Source organism: Simochromis diagramma, unplaced genomic scaffold, assembly GCF_900408965.1.
Source record: "Simochromis diagramma unplaced genomic scaffold, fSimDia1.1 OVJJ01000005.1, whole genome shotgun sequence".
In the NCBI taxonomy this organism is placed as follows: domain Eukaryota; kingdom Metazoa; phylum Chordata; class Actinopteri; order Cichliformes; family Cichlidae; genus Simochromis; species Simochromis diagramma.
The window spans coordinates 1,722,828-1,739,034 of record NW_024387097.1 but is presented as its reverse complement, the minus strand read 5'-3'; positions in this window follow the sequence as shown (position 1 = coordinate 1,739,034).

The following is a 16,207-nucleotide window of genomic DNA, read 5'->3' as shown; positions in this document are numbered from 1 at the left end:
GCCGTAGTCAGGAGCCTCGCAGAGTAATCTGGGTCCAAAACTCCGTCTGCTTCAGGTCCCAAAGTCACACAAACTCTGCAGCATCACAGAGTTAAAAACTGTCTAAATTCTTTCATCTTTAATAAAATGATCAGTGTTGCTGCTTTACCAGGTGTAACAATGAAGTTTAACATCCAGGCATCCATGAAAACAGAATTTATTAAATTTAACGGAGGTAGAAGTTAGCAGGAAGTTAGCTCGCTAGTTAGCTAAACATGATATAGCATGTTCTGACTGAGAGATTTCTGAACCAAATTCAAACGTACAGCTCTGTTATCACTTCCAACATAAATGAAGACAGAAAACTAAACAGCAGTGACGTTTGTAGGGTTACTGAAGATGGGCTAGCTGGTATATAATGATGTGCTGAGGGTTCCTGATGGTTAGGGACAAATGCAATCGCATGGCAGGATGCTGTAAACGGACCAAACTTCAGCCAGGAGAACAACTGAGATAATCCATCCACAATACGAACAATGTTCCCTCTAATTTTTCATGTGTCTGAGCGAACACACAAACTCCCTGAGCGGACACTTGGACCACTGTGAGCAACAGCAGGTGTGTGCACTGTGGTCACGCCAGCATCGAATCCATCCAAGTTACATGGTTTATTAAAATAATCAAATTACAGCATTTACATTTATGTTAGACTACATTTAATTAACTGCTTTAGCTTACTTACAATGAAAATTTAAAAAATCTTGTTCATGACCTGTGTAGTATGTTAACACTATTGGAAGTAAAAATAACTTGAACTCCAATTTTGAAAACACATCTCTCTTTTTTTTTTATAAAGCTCTGACTTGTATTATGAGTCTGTGGTCTGGGAGAGAGTCTGTAACTCTCTGTCTGCAAAATACAGTAAATAATGACCAATGTTGGGCAATTAATTATATAGTTACTTCTTCAAAAAAGTAACTGAGTTTTGCAAACAACAAAGTTTTTTGCAGCTGTTTACCTAAAAATGCAGCCAAGGCGTTTTTTAAAATAAACATTTCAAACTATTTACAGAACAATCAGCTGTTCTGCATCAAATTTGATGCCACACAAAAATATTTGTGCCGCTCCAAAAATTAATTTCTGTCCACTATGAGATGAAGGAGAACAACAGCCTGATACCTGCAGACCTGACAACAGGAGATGTATCACTGCTGTAACACCTGTAACATTCAGCAGTCGCCTCACACAACAAAACTATTAACTACACTACACACTAACTACACACTAACTACACACTAACTACACAATATTTGCGCTAAACGTCGCAAATCTCTCACATCTCAAAACACCGCCGTCACTCCTAAAACTTCCCCCCTTCCTGAACAACTAAATGCCATGTTGCCATATCAGTTTTGATTGGTCGACATGGTACATTTTTCCACCAATAGGAAAGGCTGGGGGGGTTGGGAGGGGGGCTGTTTTTGCTCACAGGCGGAGAGTGCTTTTGAGCGTTTTCCTAATAGAAAAACAGACTTACAGACTACATCAGCTTCTGTGTGGACACTGTGGTTCCCAAAAGAACATTCTTTGCTTCCCCAATAATAAACCATGGGTAACCAAGAACATCAAAGCGACTCTGAACAAGAAAAAAAGAGCTTTCAGGAACGGTGACAGAGATCAGTTGAAAACGGTGCAGAAGGAGCTGAAAGCCATGATTGCAGGGGGAAAAGAGTCCTACAGGAGGAGGCTGGAAAACAACACCAGGGAGGTGTGGAATGGAATGTTGGCCATTACTGGCCTGAAACAAAAGAGAGCTGTTGGGATGGATGGGGACATCGAAAGTGCAAACAACCTAAATCTACACTTCAATAGGTTCGACTGCCCTGCGTCTCCTGTCTCCACACCCAGCTCTTCTCATCTTCTCCATCTACTCCATTCTCCTCCCCCCTCTCCTGCCCCCTCAGCCTGTCTCACCCTGTCCTTCTCAGAAGATGACATCAAGAATTGGGCAGACTCCACTCCAGTAAAGCTGCTGGGCCGGATGGTGTCAGTCCCAGGGCCCTCAGGTGCTGTGCTTCCCAGCTGTCTGGAGTTCTGCATCGGATCTTCAACATGAGTCTGAAACTGCAGAGGGTCCCATCACTCTGGAAGACATCCTGCCTGGTTCCTGTCCCTAAAAAGATTAACCCGTCGACCCCCAGTGACTGCAGGCCAGTGGCTCTGACTTCACATGCCATGAAGATGCTGGAGAGACTCATCCTGAGACACCTGCGTCTGCTGGTGGAGCCTTGGCTGGACCCCCTACAGTTTGCTTATCAACCCTGTATCGGTGTGGAGGATGCCATCATCTACCTGCTGGACCAGGCTTATTCTCACCTGGACATTGTTGGGAGCACTGTGAGGGTCATGTTCTTTGACTTCTCTAGTGCTTTTAACACAATCAGACCATCACTGCTGGGGAATAAGCTCACAGAAATGCAGGTGGACGCCCCACTGGTAGTTTGCATCACAGACTACTTAACAAGTCGACCACAGTATGTTCGGCTGAAGGGCTGCCGCTCGGACAACATCCTGAGCAGCACGGGGGCGCCGCAGGGGACGGTCCTATCACCCTTCCTCTTCACCCTCTACACGTCTGACTTCAGGTCCAAGTTTCAGTCATGCCATCTGCAGAAACTCTCTGATGACTCTGCCATTGTGGGCTGTATCAGACGGACAGGAGGAGGAGGAGTGCAGGAGTGTGGTGGACAGCTTTGTTGAGTGGTGTGAGCTAAACCATCTACAACTTAACATCACAAAGACAAAGGAACTGATCATAGACTTTAGGAAGCAGGCTCCTCCTCCTCCCTCTGTCACCATCAGAGGGGCTGATGTAGAGATCCTGGAGGACTACCGGTACCTGGGGGTACACTTGGACTGTAAACTGGACTGGACCAAGAACACCAACGCTGTCTTTAAAAAAGGGCAGAGTCGCTCAGGTCCTTTAATGTTTGTAGGAAAATGCTGACCATGTTTATCACTCTGTGGTAAAGAGTGTTGTGTTGTTTGCAGCTGTGTGCTGGGGCAGTGGGGTGAAGACAGCCGATGCCAACAGGCTGAACAAACCGATTAAAAAGGCTGGTTCTGTCCTGGGTGTCAGACTGGACCTAGAGGAGGTGTCTGAGAGGAGAATGCTAAAAAAGCTTCTTTGTATCATGGACAACCCCGCCCACCACATGCACGCCTCCATGATGAACCATCAGAGAGCACACGCAGCAAAAGACTCATTGCCCCGAAATGCAGAACTGACCGCCACAGGAAATCCTTTGTGCCGGTGGCAATAAAACTGTACAACTCCTCCTCACTCTGTAGGTGATTTTCCTGAGGATTAATAACAAAGCTATTCTGTCATTCAGACCGTGCACCAACAGTTTTTCATTGAATGTTTGTTTCATCTCCCCATCATATGCTGCTACTCTTTTATCCATTTGGACAATACTATGTCACTTTAGAATCACCTGCACTGATAGCTAAGCTAAGCTATTTATTATTTCTCAGGATACAGTTATATTGTTACTCGTTACAGTTATTTGATCTTATAATTTGCACTATCCTACTGTATATTACTGTATACTTGTATTCTATTGTACATATTGTATATCTTATTCCTCTGCTCCTCTGCCTCTCTTGCTGCATTGAGCATGTGTATTACAAAAGAATTTCCCTCGAGATAAATAAAGCTCTTCTTATCTTATCTTATCTTAAAACGCCGTTTTTACTGTTTCTTCCTGCAGTAAATATAAACAATGACAGTATTCAGGAAGAAAAACAAACATTGCAGATATTTTTATCATAACTCTGGTTTTACGTGGCCGATCAACACAATTTACAAACTGGTATAAAGTCCACACTTTTCCCGTCAGTTGTTCCGTCTGTCCTGCTCACATCTCCAGTGGTTGTACACGTTGTCATTAACGTGGCTTCACTCCTCATCAGCCGCTTTGCTCGCTAAAACACCGGTGTCGGCACATAAGGACGCTGTCATAGCCTGTCAACGACGTATATATGAATGTGAATCGCATGATTGGCTGGACTATGGGATAAGGTGGCATCGTTCTGATCCCATACTGGAGCAGCCAGTCACTGACTAACACTGCAGAACAGAATTGTTAAAGTTTTAATCTTAATTTCAATTCAGGTGAGATTTTTTTTTGTGCACAACGCAGATTTTCTGTGTGCAGAGACCGTGCCAGCAGTGCGCGATTGCACACGCAGCTTAGAGGGAACATTGAATACGAGGTTAGTCATTAATATACTGCAACAACCTGGGGAATAAGAGCAGCGGCACAAGAATTCAAACATTAATGAATCAATGGTATAGAGCACGGAAGCAAGAAGAATGAGCTGAGTAAAGAGTGCCCAACCATACACAGATGGCCCGCACTGTGGTTTGTTTGCTTCTGTGGAGTTTTTCCTTCTGCTGTTGCCAAAAGTGCATAGGGGGTCGTATATTGTGGGTTTTCTCTGTTTTGAACCTTAACTTTTGACCATATATAAAATTGTTTGAGTAAATAAAGTTTGACTACTGACTGGTTTTTTGCTTAATGTGCCTTCTGGTCCGAAAAATATGGTATGTGGTAACACATATAATATAACATTAGTAAAATAAATGTGGTGTCTTGGCAACACATAAAGGGGTTAAGGTTTTTTTTCAGAAGCATTTATTTATTTTTATTATTTTTATTTGTTTTTGCAATGATTATGAGGTCATATCCTTGAAGAGTATACATGATTTCTCCAGTGTGTTATAAATGTTCATAGTTGTTGCCTTCATCAGCTTCCTCAGCCTATTTCTCGTCCCTCTCAGCAAACTGTTGATTGTGAGTCTCACAAAAAGTTATGTGGTACACAGCAACTTGTCAACAACTTCCATAATCTACAAATTGTGTAGCTGATGGAAATAGCTTCATAAGCCAGGGCAGTAATGGTTAGGTTATGTCCCCCAGAATGACCAGTGTCACATCTATTTCCCCAAAATCTAACGTCCAGGGTGGTAACAGTCTGTTCTGGTCTGAGTCACAAAGTGACAACATTTATATACGAAAGCTTCATGTTATTATCTGCTAGACTTTATGAAATGACAGAAAACTGTGGTGGTGGTGGTGCAATAATTAGCTCTGGTTCTTTCTGTGCGGACACTGCATGTTCTGCCCGTGTCTCTGTGGATTCTTTCTGGGTGATTCATCTCAGAGCCCAAAGATGTGGGGTTAGATTAACTGGTAATTGTTCATTCACTGCAACTTTATTGAGAAGGTTAAATGCAAAGTTTTGATTCGGAATGATTTTCAATTTATTTTTAGGTTTATGTTAGTGTGTATTTGGTTCCTACTTTTGGAAGTTGGCCTACAAAGCCAACTTCCAAACAGTTGTAATTCTAAGCAATCACAACTGTTCTAAGTTGCGATTGCTCAGAACAGTCATGTTCTAACACTATTTCTCAGATGCAAGATGAAAGTAAATACTAATGTTTCATTTTGGCAAACTGATGTTACCAGTGTGCAGCTCACTTTCTTGTTCTGGGTGGATAGAGGTTGGTACAGCTCAGCACTGTCCCCTGTGAGCTGAAGTCCATTTCAGTCCAAAGACAACACAACTAACTCCAGAGTCGCTCATTCCTCTCTGCCTCTGTCATTCTTTTTGTATCTTGCCAACACCCTCTATCATTTATATGGCTGCTTTTAAAGACAGTCTCCGTGGCGACGGCGTGACCCCTGCTGCTGCTCATCAGTAGTGTGTCTGATTGATAGCCAGTAGGTGGCCATAAAGGCTATCTGCCGTTGCCAGATTAGCCCAGACAAACATGGCTACTAACCAGCCAGAAGTGTTTACTATGGAAAATTCCGCCATCTTCAGTCTGCAGATTTACGAATATGTGTCGCCTGAGCCTTACACGTGGGCTTGTGCTGTTTCACACTAAGTTTCTGCTGTTTCATTTGAATAGAAGCACCATAAAGTACAAACAGAGCTCTCTTTTGTTTATTCGTAAAAGGATCTTCCCTTCACAGCCTGCTCTATTTTCACTCATTTCTCTTACGAGGTGCAGGTTTACAGTCTGGAGTCATCTTCATCCCAGAGCAGGTGGATGAGATTAAAACAGAAGGAGCTTGAGGGGGTTGTCACAGCATTTCTGTCCTTCCTCTGCTGGGCCTGTTCTTCTGGGAACAGCCTTCATCTTCGCTCCATATGTAGGTCGTTGGCCTTTTGTGTGTGACGTTGTGCGCCCACCAAGTGTTTGGCGTTTCCATACCTCTCTTACATTCTGTGGGTTGTCATGGAAATGCACTGGGGGCAGCAGCAGCAAAGTTACAGTGGAGGAAAGAGTGAGCAGTGGGAGGAGGTCAATTAGTCCGGGCCTCTTTTGTGAGCCTCTGCCGGCCTGTTGATGAAGAGCGCTCTGACTAGAGATGTTGTTGGCTTCAGGAAAAAGTAACTTGGAAAAACCCAAAAACTGGGGTTCAACTCTTAGAGACAGTCACGTGGTATGACGTTAGATTTATGTGGCTTTACTAAAGCAGAACCCAAATAGCCCTTTCCTGAATGCTTCTCTTTTGAAGTGCAATTTCTTGCACTATTGTGTTGATTTGGCTCTGGTAAAACAAGCTGTGAACAACTATTTACACACTGAGCTCATAGTGTAAAGAAAACACTCTGTATGCACAAACACACTAAGTGCTCTCACTCCAGCCTCCAGATAGGTTGCAATTATGTCTGCACATATGGTAGGAGAATATATATTTGAAAGGTTAAGTGTGATTTTGTCTTTTTGTTAAAAATAATCTTTTATTGTTGTAAAGTAGGTCAGGGTTGCTTTTATCATGTGGTATTGCTCTGGGATGCACAAAGATATGCCTTAGTATCTCTTGCTCTGCATTTCTGTAGACTGCCACTGGTTTTATGACCCAGTTTGCTGGGTTGCAGCTGACCCACTCTCTGTTTTCGCCAGCTGCCAGTTTACTAGGAATTTGCTACACTATAACTAGAGGAATATAAGTTTGCTTCTTTCCTGCCTTTTTGTAAAGCTTGGGTATTCTACTGTCTTAGACTTTCAGTGGTCAAATAATGTATTTTGTTCTTTGATAACATTCAGACTCTAGTAGTTTTTTCTGTGAGCTATAGCAAACCAAAAGCATACAACCTAAAAAGAACTGTGACAGTGAATGAAAACAATAAATATACTATACTATTATATATTGTACATATATTTATTAGTTTCAGATGTAGCCATTCTTGTATTTTGCTTGTTTACATTATTGTATTTTGCACAACTCTGTTGCTTGTGAAGCTCGCACACAAGAATTTCACTCACATGTGCTGTACCAATGTACCTGCACATGTGATGTGACAATAAAAGTGATTTGATTTGATTTGATTTAAAGTTGTGGTCTTGGCAGCTAAACATAGAGCTAAATCTTAGTTTAAAGGCCTACTGGAAGTGGGAGGTTGTGTAATGAGTTTTATTTTTTACTTTTTTAACCTTGTGAAATTGCACTATAAGATGTGGTCTGAAAGAGACATTCAGCAGGAAAATATATGCAAATAAACATGTCAAACTCTACTTAGATTTCAAACATAAGCTTCAGAACTTGACTCAGAGTTTTTTAATATCATTAATAAATGTTCAGTTAAATTACATCACGAAGCAATTAGTAGCTACACATGAACCAGTGCAATATTTGACCCCTACATTGAGGGGATCAGGTGGCTCTATTGTTTTATGGTCAGTGTTTTCCTATCATGGTTTAAATCTGGGCAATAGTCACTGAAAATTAGTACAAAGTCTTTCTGAGAGAGTGCCTTTACAGTCTAATTCTTTCTTGATCTTTACCAGGGTCTATCCTGGGCCTTGATCTGCTCTGGAGCCTCCTCCCAGTAGGACATGCCATAACCACCTCAGCTGGGACCCTTCAATGAGGACGACCAGGAGCTCCTTCTCGAATGACTGAATTCCTCCTCCTATCTCTAACCAACCTTTGGAGAAAGCACGTATCTGTGATCTAATTACCACAGGTAAAGGTAGGAACCAGTGAATCATCAGCTTTGCTTATCTCTCTTTACCACAACAAACTCTGAGATACTTAAAGATATCTACTCGTCCTTGACCTAGAGTGGGAATTCCATCCTTTCCTCCTGAAAATCATGGCCTCAGACTTGGAGGTGCCAATTCTTATTCCCACAGTTTTACACATGCCTGTGAATATGGGCTCAAATTGTGGTCATAAATATTTTGTACTTGTAAATCAGTTTTGTTCTTGTAAATCAGGATTTGTATGTGCAAAAAGAATTTGTGTGTGGACTTAGCCAAAAAATACGTGTGAAACTCTGCACTCAAGTTTCAAGTTACAAGTACGAATTTTGACCCTGTTTTTCTTTTTCTTTCATCTGATTGGCCAATGTCATGTCAATCACAAATTTAACTATCCAATCAGAGAACAGATGGGTTTGGCTGTCAGAGGGGCGCTTTTTTGAACTGCAGGTCCTGGAAGGGTAATACAGTTTGAAGCTGGAAGATCTCTGTGTAAATATCCGATAGCAGCTAGGTCCCCTAACTTTCAGCAGCTGTTGAAAGGATAAAGTTGTGGTATATCAGTGGTTAGAAATACCATTATTACTTTAGGATTAGTTTAACACAAAGTCAGGGCTGACCCGGGACCATTGCTGTGAGTCACAGTGTGCAGCATAAAGGTCCTTTCACATCGGACGCAGCATGTGCTGCTAATGCTAACTGCTAACTAAAAGCCAAGGATCCAGAATTTGCTACGCTGGCTGCTGGGCTCTGTGGGTTTTTGCAGCAGCTCTACCTGTACTAGATGCACCTGCTCCTTGTTGTTTCTATCTCCGACTTTATGTTCTCTACAAGAGTTTCTGGGGTTTTTTGCTGGTTCTTCAAATATTCAATAAAAACATGTTAACGGAGAAAGCTTTGTAAGTATCCCCACTAGTGAAGACTGTCATTTCAACAACACTGCCCACCCCCCCACAAAACTCGGACGACCACAGACTGTTCTCCTTCGTGGTGATGAAGGAAAACGCTGGGCTGGCATCTAAAAGGGCATTTATTCCCTTCAAGGACCTGAAGCTCCATAAAGCACCCCTCCAATAGCCAAACCCACCTGTTCTCTGATTGGATAGTTAAATTTGTGATTGACATGACATTGGCCAATCAGATGAAAGGGATAAAAACAGGGTCAAAATTCGTACTTGTAACTTGAAACTTGAGTGCAGAGTTTCACACGTATTTTTTGGCTAAGTCCACACACAAATTCTTTTTACACACACACAAATTCTTTTTACACATACAAATCCTGATTTACAAGTACAAAATATTTATGACCACAATTTGAGCCCACATGTGAACTGCTCCAGTAAGAACTTGAGACCACCAACTGATGAAGCTACAAGAACCAAGTCATCGACAAAAATCCGAGATGAGATTCTGAGGTTTTTACCTGCTGTTTCCCCTTTATACGGTTGTCCTTAAAAATTATACATATGTATTATTGTAGGGTCTATCTTACAATATAAAACCTGACTGTTGTTGTAATTTGGCTCTGTATATATAAAACTGAACTGAGTTGACTGAAACTGAGACAAATTATCAACATAATCGGTGACACGGGGGAGCCCTGTCAAAGTCCAACATCAGCTGATAGTGATTCTGATTTATTGCCAGTCATCCGAACCAAGCTGTTGCCGGGTCGTTGCAACAAGTCAGACACGCCATAGTCCCAAAGCACCTCCCACAGAGTCCCCTGAGGGACATGAATGCTTTTTCAAGTCCACAAAGCACATGTAGACTGGCTATGCAAACTTCCATGCACACTCAATTATGCTTGAGAAGATAAAGAGCTGATCCAGTGTTTCACAACCAGGACCCCAGTTTAATCAAAGGTAAACTAGTGGACATCCTCTCCAGCACCCTGGCATAGATCATCCCACAGAAGCTGATAAGTGTGATCCCCTTGTAGTTGGAGCACACTTTCGATGCCGCAGATTTTCAGTTATTCTGTAATTATTTAAGGCCATGCAGTACATCAGTAAACTTTTTTTTTTTAGCTTTCTTGGCCGCTCTGTAATTCCAGTAGATTAAAGTAAAGTGTGCAATGTACAATAGCATAATCTGACAGAGTGATCCTCATATTTAAGGGAGAAAAATAAAAAAAAATAAAAGATGTAAAACTTTTTTTAATTAATTTGGTCAGTTTCCAACATGATTGGGTACAAAAAGAGAGAGGGAGTTCCTCAGAAGTAAGGTTAGACAGAGGTTCACCAATGTGCAATGCATAAATAAAATAAACATCTACAAACATATTATGAATATCTCGTTATGTACTGTACATAACACCATCAAATGATTGTGAGAATCTGGAGAAATCTCTCTGCATAAGGGACAGGGCTTAAAATCAATATTAGATGCGTGTGATCTTCAGGCCCTCAGGCAGTACTGCATTAAAACAGTGACGGAAATCTGAACTGTAACTCAAAACCTCAGCTTTATTGCTGGCATAAAACAAAACATAAACTGAGCAATGGCAATGAACGTGAAACACTGACACGAAAACACACAGGCATAATCTGAGGATACGACGCGACACCGAGCATGGGAAAACACAGGGCCCACACACACAGGGCAACAACGGGGGAATCGGCAACAGGAGGGAGACACAGCTGGGAGAGACCAGGGCCAACGAGACAGGGGGAACAAAGCTGCACACACCAACACAAGACAAAGACCTCCACAACAAAACAGGAAACATGAATCACAACTCAGAGACACGGACCCAACACAGAGAGACAGAAAACGACACATGGAACTAGACATATACTAAGCAGACACAACCGAAGAACAAATCCTAAACACAAATAAACAGAAACATGAAACTCTAATAATAAACATCATAATCATCATCATCATCATCATTAACACAACAAGAGAACAAGAAAACAATCCCTGATGCAAAATTAAAGCAAAACATAATAAACTCAAAATACTGGGTAGAAACTGACCCAGAACCGTGACAAGTGGAGGAAATAATGATTTGATCCTCTGCTGAATCTGTATGTTTTTCACTTACAAAGAAATGAGACGTCTCTTTTATGGTAGTTTCATTTTCACTGAGAGAGAGAATATCAGCCAAAACCAAAAACACATGACATAAAAGTTATGCACTGATTTGCATGTCAGTAAGTGAAATGAGTATTTGATCCCCAAGAAAATTATATGAGTTAGTACTTGGTGGAGAAACACTTCTTAGCAAATATAGCAGTAAGGCACTTGTGGTTGGTCACCAGATTTAGACACGCGGTATGATGAACGCGGCTGTGACTCTGGCAGACGAGCTGAACACTTTCTATGCTCGCTTCGAGGCTGCAGCTAAGGTCTCCAACAATGCTAGTGCTAGCGGCGCTAACAGCTGCAGACAGGAAGATACTGCCAGCACCGGAAACGTGCTCGTCATCTCCGAGCATGAAGTAAGGAGAGCCTTCAAAAGAGTGAACACCAGGAAAGCAGCAGGACCAGACGGCATCCCAGGTCGTATCCTCAGAGACTGCGCATACCAGCTAGCTCCTGTGTTCACTGAGATATTCAACATCTCTTTATCTCAGTCGGTGATCCCCACATGCTTCAAGGAGTCCATCATTGTTCCTGTCCCGAAGAAACCCCACCCTGCTTCTCTCAATGACTATCGCCCTGTAGCCCTCACCTCAGTAGTGATGAAGTGCTTTGAACGCCTGGTCAGAGACTTCATCATTTCTTCACTACCAGACACACTGGACCCACTACAGTTCGCTTACCGTCCAAATCGTTCCACAGACGATGCCATCTCTCATCTCCTCCACACATCACTCACTCACTTGGACACTAGAAGGGGGAATTATGTTAAAATGCTCTTCATAGACTACAGCTCTGCATTTAACACCATAATTCCCTCCACCCTCACCACCAAGCTGGAGCATCTGGGACTCAGCTCATCTATGTGTCTGTGGATCTCCAACTTCCTAACTGGCAGACCACAGGCAGTAAGGATGGGCGGACATGTCTCAGCCTCCACCACTCTCAGCACTGGAGCCCCCCAGGGGTGTGTTCTGAGCCCCCTGCTGTACTCTTTGTACACATATGACTGTGTGGCCACTACCAGCTCCACCACCATCATCAAGTTTGCTGACGACACCGTCGTGGTGGGCCTGATCTCTGATAACAACGAGACGGCCTACCTGAAGGAGATTAGGAATCTGGAGAACTGGTGCCAGAGGAACAACCTCCTTCTAAACGTCAGTAAGACAAAGGAGCTGATAGTGGACTTCAGCACTAAGCAGGAGAGGAACTACCAGACCCCCGTCATCAACGAGTGCCCAGTGGAGAGAGTGGACAGCTTCAAATACCTCGGAGTTCACATCACGCAGGACCTGTCATGGTCCTGTCACATCAACACCGTGGTGAAAAAGGCCCGTCAGCGTCTCTACCACCTCAGACGCTTGAGAGACTTCCAACTGCCCTCCAAGGTGCTCAGGAACTTTTACTCCTGCACCATAGAGAGCATCCTGACGGGAAACATCTTAACCTGGTTCGGGAACAGCACCATGCAGGACAGACGAGCTCTACAGAGGGTTGTGCGGTCAGCTGAGCGCACCATCCGCTCCGAGCTCCCTGACCTGCACTCGATCTACAGCAGGCGGTGCTGGACCAAGGCCAGGAAGATCGGTGAAGGACCTCAGCCATCCCAACAACAGACTGTTCTCTCTGCTGAGGTCAGGAAAGCGATTCCGCTCCCTGAAGACCAACACAGAGAGACTGAGGAGGAGCTTCTTCCCGCAGGCGATACGGTCTCTCAATCACACCACCACACAGTACTGACCCACACATACAGTTCTTACACACACTGGACATTCTGGACATTGTTTTCACTTCATTACTTAAATCACTTTAAGCATATTTGCACTGCACAAGACATAATGTGGATCGCACAACACTGGACATTATATTCTTCATTTCCAGTTAATACTTGTACAGCTGCTGTTATTGTGTATATATTTATTTATATTTCTTCATACATTCTTATATAGTTCTATATTGTGTATTTTGTTGTACAGTTATTTCATTTTTCAACTTTAATTTATATATTTTATTTTATTCTTTCCCAGTTAAATTTACCCTTCATTCTAATTTGTGTTGTACAGTTATTTCCTTTTTAACTTTAATTTTTATATTTTATTTTATTCCTTCCTAGTTAAATTTACCCTTTTTAATTTTTCATATTTATTTCCTATCTTATTCATAGCCTTTTCCTTTTTTCTTTAGGTCACGAGCAGTTGTCTAAGCATTTCACTGCATATCGTACTGTGTATGACTGTGTACGTGACAAATAAAATGTGAATTTGATTTGTCTCAGGAGGTATTCCAGCCGATTCCTCTTTACAAACACCGTCTACATCATTTCGGTTTCTTGGCTGCCACTTGGCATCTCGAAACTTCAGCTCCCTCCACAAATTTTTGACCGGACTTTAGCTGCTCCTTTGTTGTCGGTATGTGCTGCTGGTAAAGTTTCTGGGCTGCCTTTCCTCATAACAGCCATCCCTCAAGATTCTCTCCATTTAAAGCAATGCATCATCAGGGACTATAACAGCTAGTCCTTTTACTGAATCATACTGGGCATTAGCCTGGTGAGCTGACAGGATTTTGGGTTAATAAGTCAATTGAAGGGCCATTGTGCATCAGCCCTATAAGCGTTGACAGCAGTCCAGTCATTTATTTTCATTACTGACATTGTATTTCCCAGTCAAGTCTCTTAATGCAACTGGCCCCTTGCCTAATTTCACTGTACACTCACACACCTTGTAGAAAAGAGTTTAGTGTTGAAGAAAAGGTAGAGCTGACAAGCTAAGAGAGAAAAACAAAGTAGTAATAGATGCAGCAAATCACAGTTGGCCACCTGGAACAAAAAATTCCAGGTGCGATTTTTATCCTAGTCCAGCCCTGACTGTGGGGGCGGTGTTCTTCTTCTACTGAGCAATACAATTACAACGGGTTGAGTTGACCCAAATAGCTCACTTTTGGTTTCATCTGACCACAGAACGTCCTTTACAAGCCGTCTCTGGATCATTAAGATATCCATTGGCCAACTTAAAACAAGCTTGTACATGAGTCACCCTGACCTGGGGGACCTTGAGAGTGGTGAGAGATTTCCATCAATGACAGCATAGTGTGTTACCAATGGTGTCCTAGGCGACTGTGGTCACAACTGCCTTTACCTGCCCAGACATTAACCAGCTTCTCCTTTTGGGCTGATCCATCATCTTTCTCATGGTCATCCTCACCCCATGAGGTAAGATCTTGTATGGTGCTCCAGACCAATGGCAAATTATGGTCATTTTATATACCAAGAGTTGTCACTTTCTCACCAAGCTTCTCAAAGTCGGATCATTCCAGCCTTGTGCAGATCTACAGTCTTGCCTAGAATAGTAAAATTCTTCGACACCTTTTTCATTTCTCTATGTGCTTTCTGCATTTAATCATTAGCTGTTAGTAATCTCTGGCTGTCTTCCACAGCCTGTCTTTTTTTCTGTCTTCCTCAGAGATGGGCAGTAACGCGTTACAGGTAACGAGTAAAGTAAGGGATTACTATTGCAAAAACGGTAATTAGATTACCGTTACTTTCCCGTAGGAACGCTGTGTTACTGCGTTACTAAAACCGTGATTTTTTTGCAAGAATGTCTCATGACAGTGACGTAAGCGAGTGCGACGTTCGTGACAACAGCTGTGTGCAGATCAACAATGGATCATATATCGAGTGCGGGAGAGAGTATGAGCGTGCAGCGTTTAAAGCGTGGAAGTACTGACCTTACTTTGAGTTTGATTCCATAAAAAGTGACAAAAACATTAGTGTCCGCTGTGCGTGGGAAGAAAACTTCTTTTTACAGCGAAAAAAAACCCTAAACTTCCAAGCAAGCACCGAGTAGCTACGACGTAATGGGAAACTCACAGAGAAACTCGCAGATTCTTCCACTGACCGCTGCAACACACCTGCACCAGGGTAAACCTCCGCCTACCCTGCTCCTGCTTTACAGGTGAAAATAGAGCAACAGGACCGCTGAGTCTTTGACTTTATTTATTTTCTGCTGTGTTTTACTTGCATCTATTTGAAAGACTGAGTGTAAACACAAAAAATATTTTATTTTATGTGCTGGAATGTGCAGAAAATAGGTTTAAATATTAAACAAATTTCTTCCAGTCAGAGAATGTTGCAGATAATTACATTTTTGCTTGATGCATAAAGTTAAAAGATTAAAACTAATAAAACAAGTTTTAAAAAGAGACTTTTCCATTTGATTACATTTTGTATGATGGATTATGCAGAAAAAGTAGAATTGGGCTGAAAGATCTATCGCTTTATCACCTCTTCAGGTTGTAAATCGTGTTTTTAAAAAGTAACTAAGTAACTAATTACTTTTGAAAATAAGTAATCAGTAAAGTAATGGGATTACTTTTTTGGGGAAGTAATCTGTAATTAGTTACTGATTACTTTTTTCAAGTAACTTGACCAACACTGGTCTTCCTCGCCTCAGCCCAACCAGTTGCTGTAGACGACTGCCCTACCCGACAATTCTGGCTCAGGGATAAAATACTTATTTCACTCAGTGTCATGTAAATCAGTTAAAAACAATTATGAAGTGTGTTCTGACTGAACTTGCTGTTGACTCTATTAGATGAAATGATATTTTGGCATTAGCAAACTGAATTACAGGTTCTTGTGAGGGGAAGGCACATGAACACAGGAGTAACCAGACTTTCTGCATCTTTGAGAACCTCACCTCAACTGTGCATCTGACTGGAGGAAATAGCTTTAGCACAGTACTACTGCAGTATCAGTACTACTGCAGAATAAGACAATAATCGCAGTTTTTGGAAAATACTTTTACTACGCCATGTACCTAGAACTGTCAGACATAAAGTCGTTGTAATGTACGACTGCTGGCTGGATTTCTTGTTGTTGGTTAGTGATTTTAGCAGCCTTTGTTACACAAGCAACACCTCGCAGGATGACACAATAGAAATAACTCATTTGGTTTTCTTCTGGCTGCCTCCAACAGTCCATGTGTGTCAGGTTAATTGTACAGGTACAGTAAATGTAGTGTTTGAAGAGTACACAATGTGAATGGGTGAATGTGACTTGTAATATGCTTTGAGCAGCCA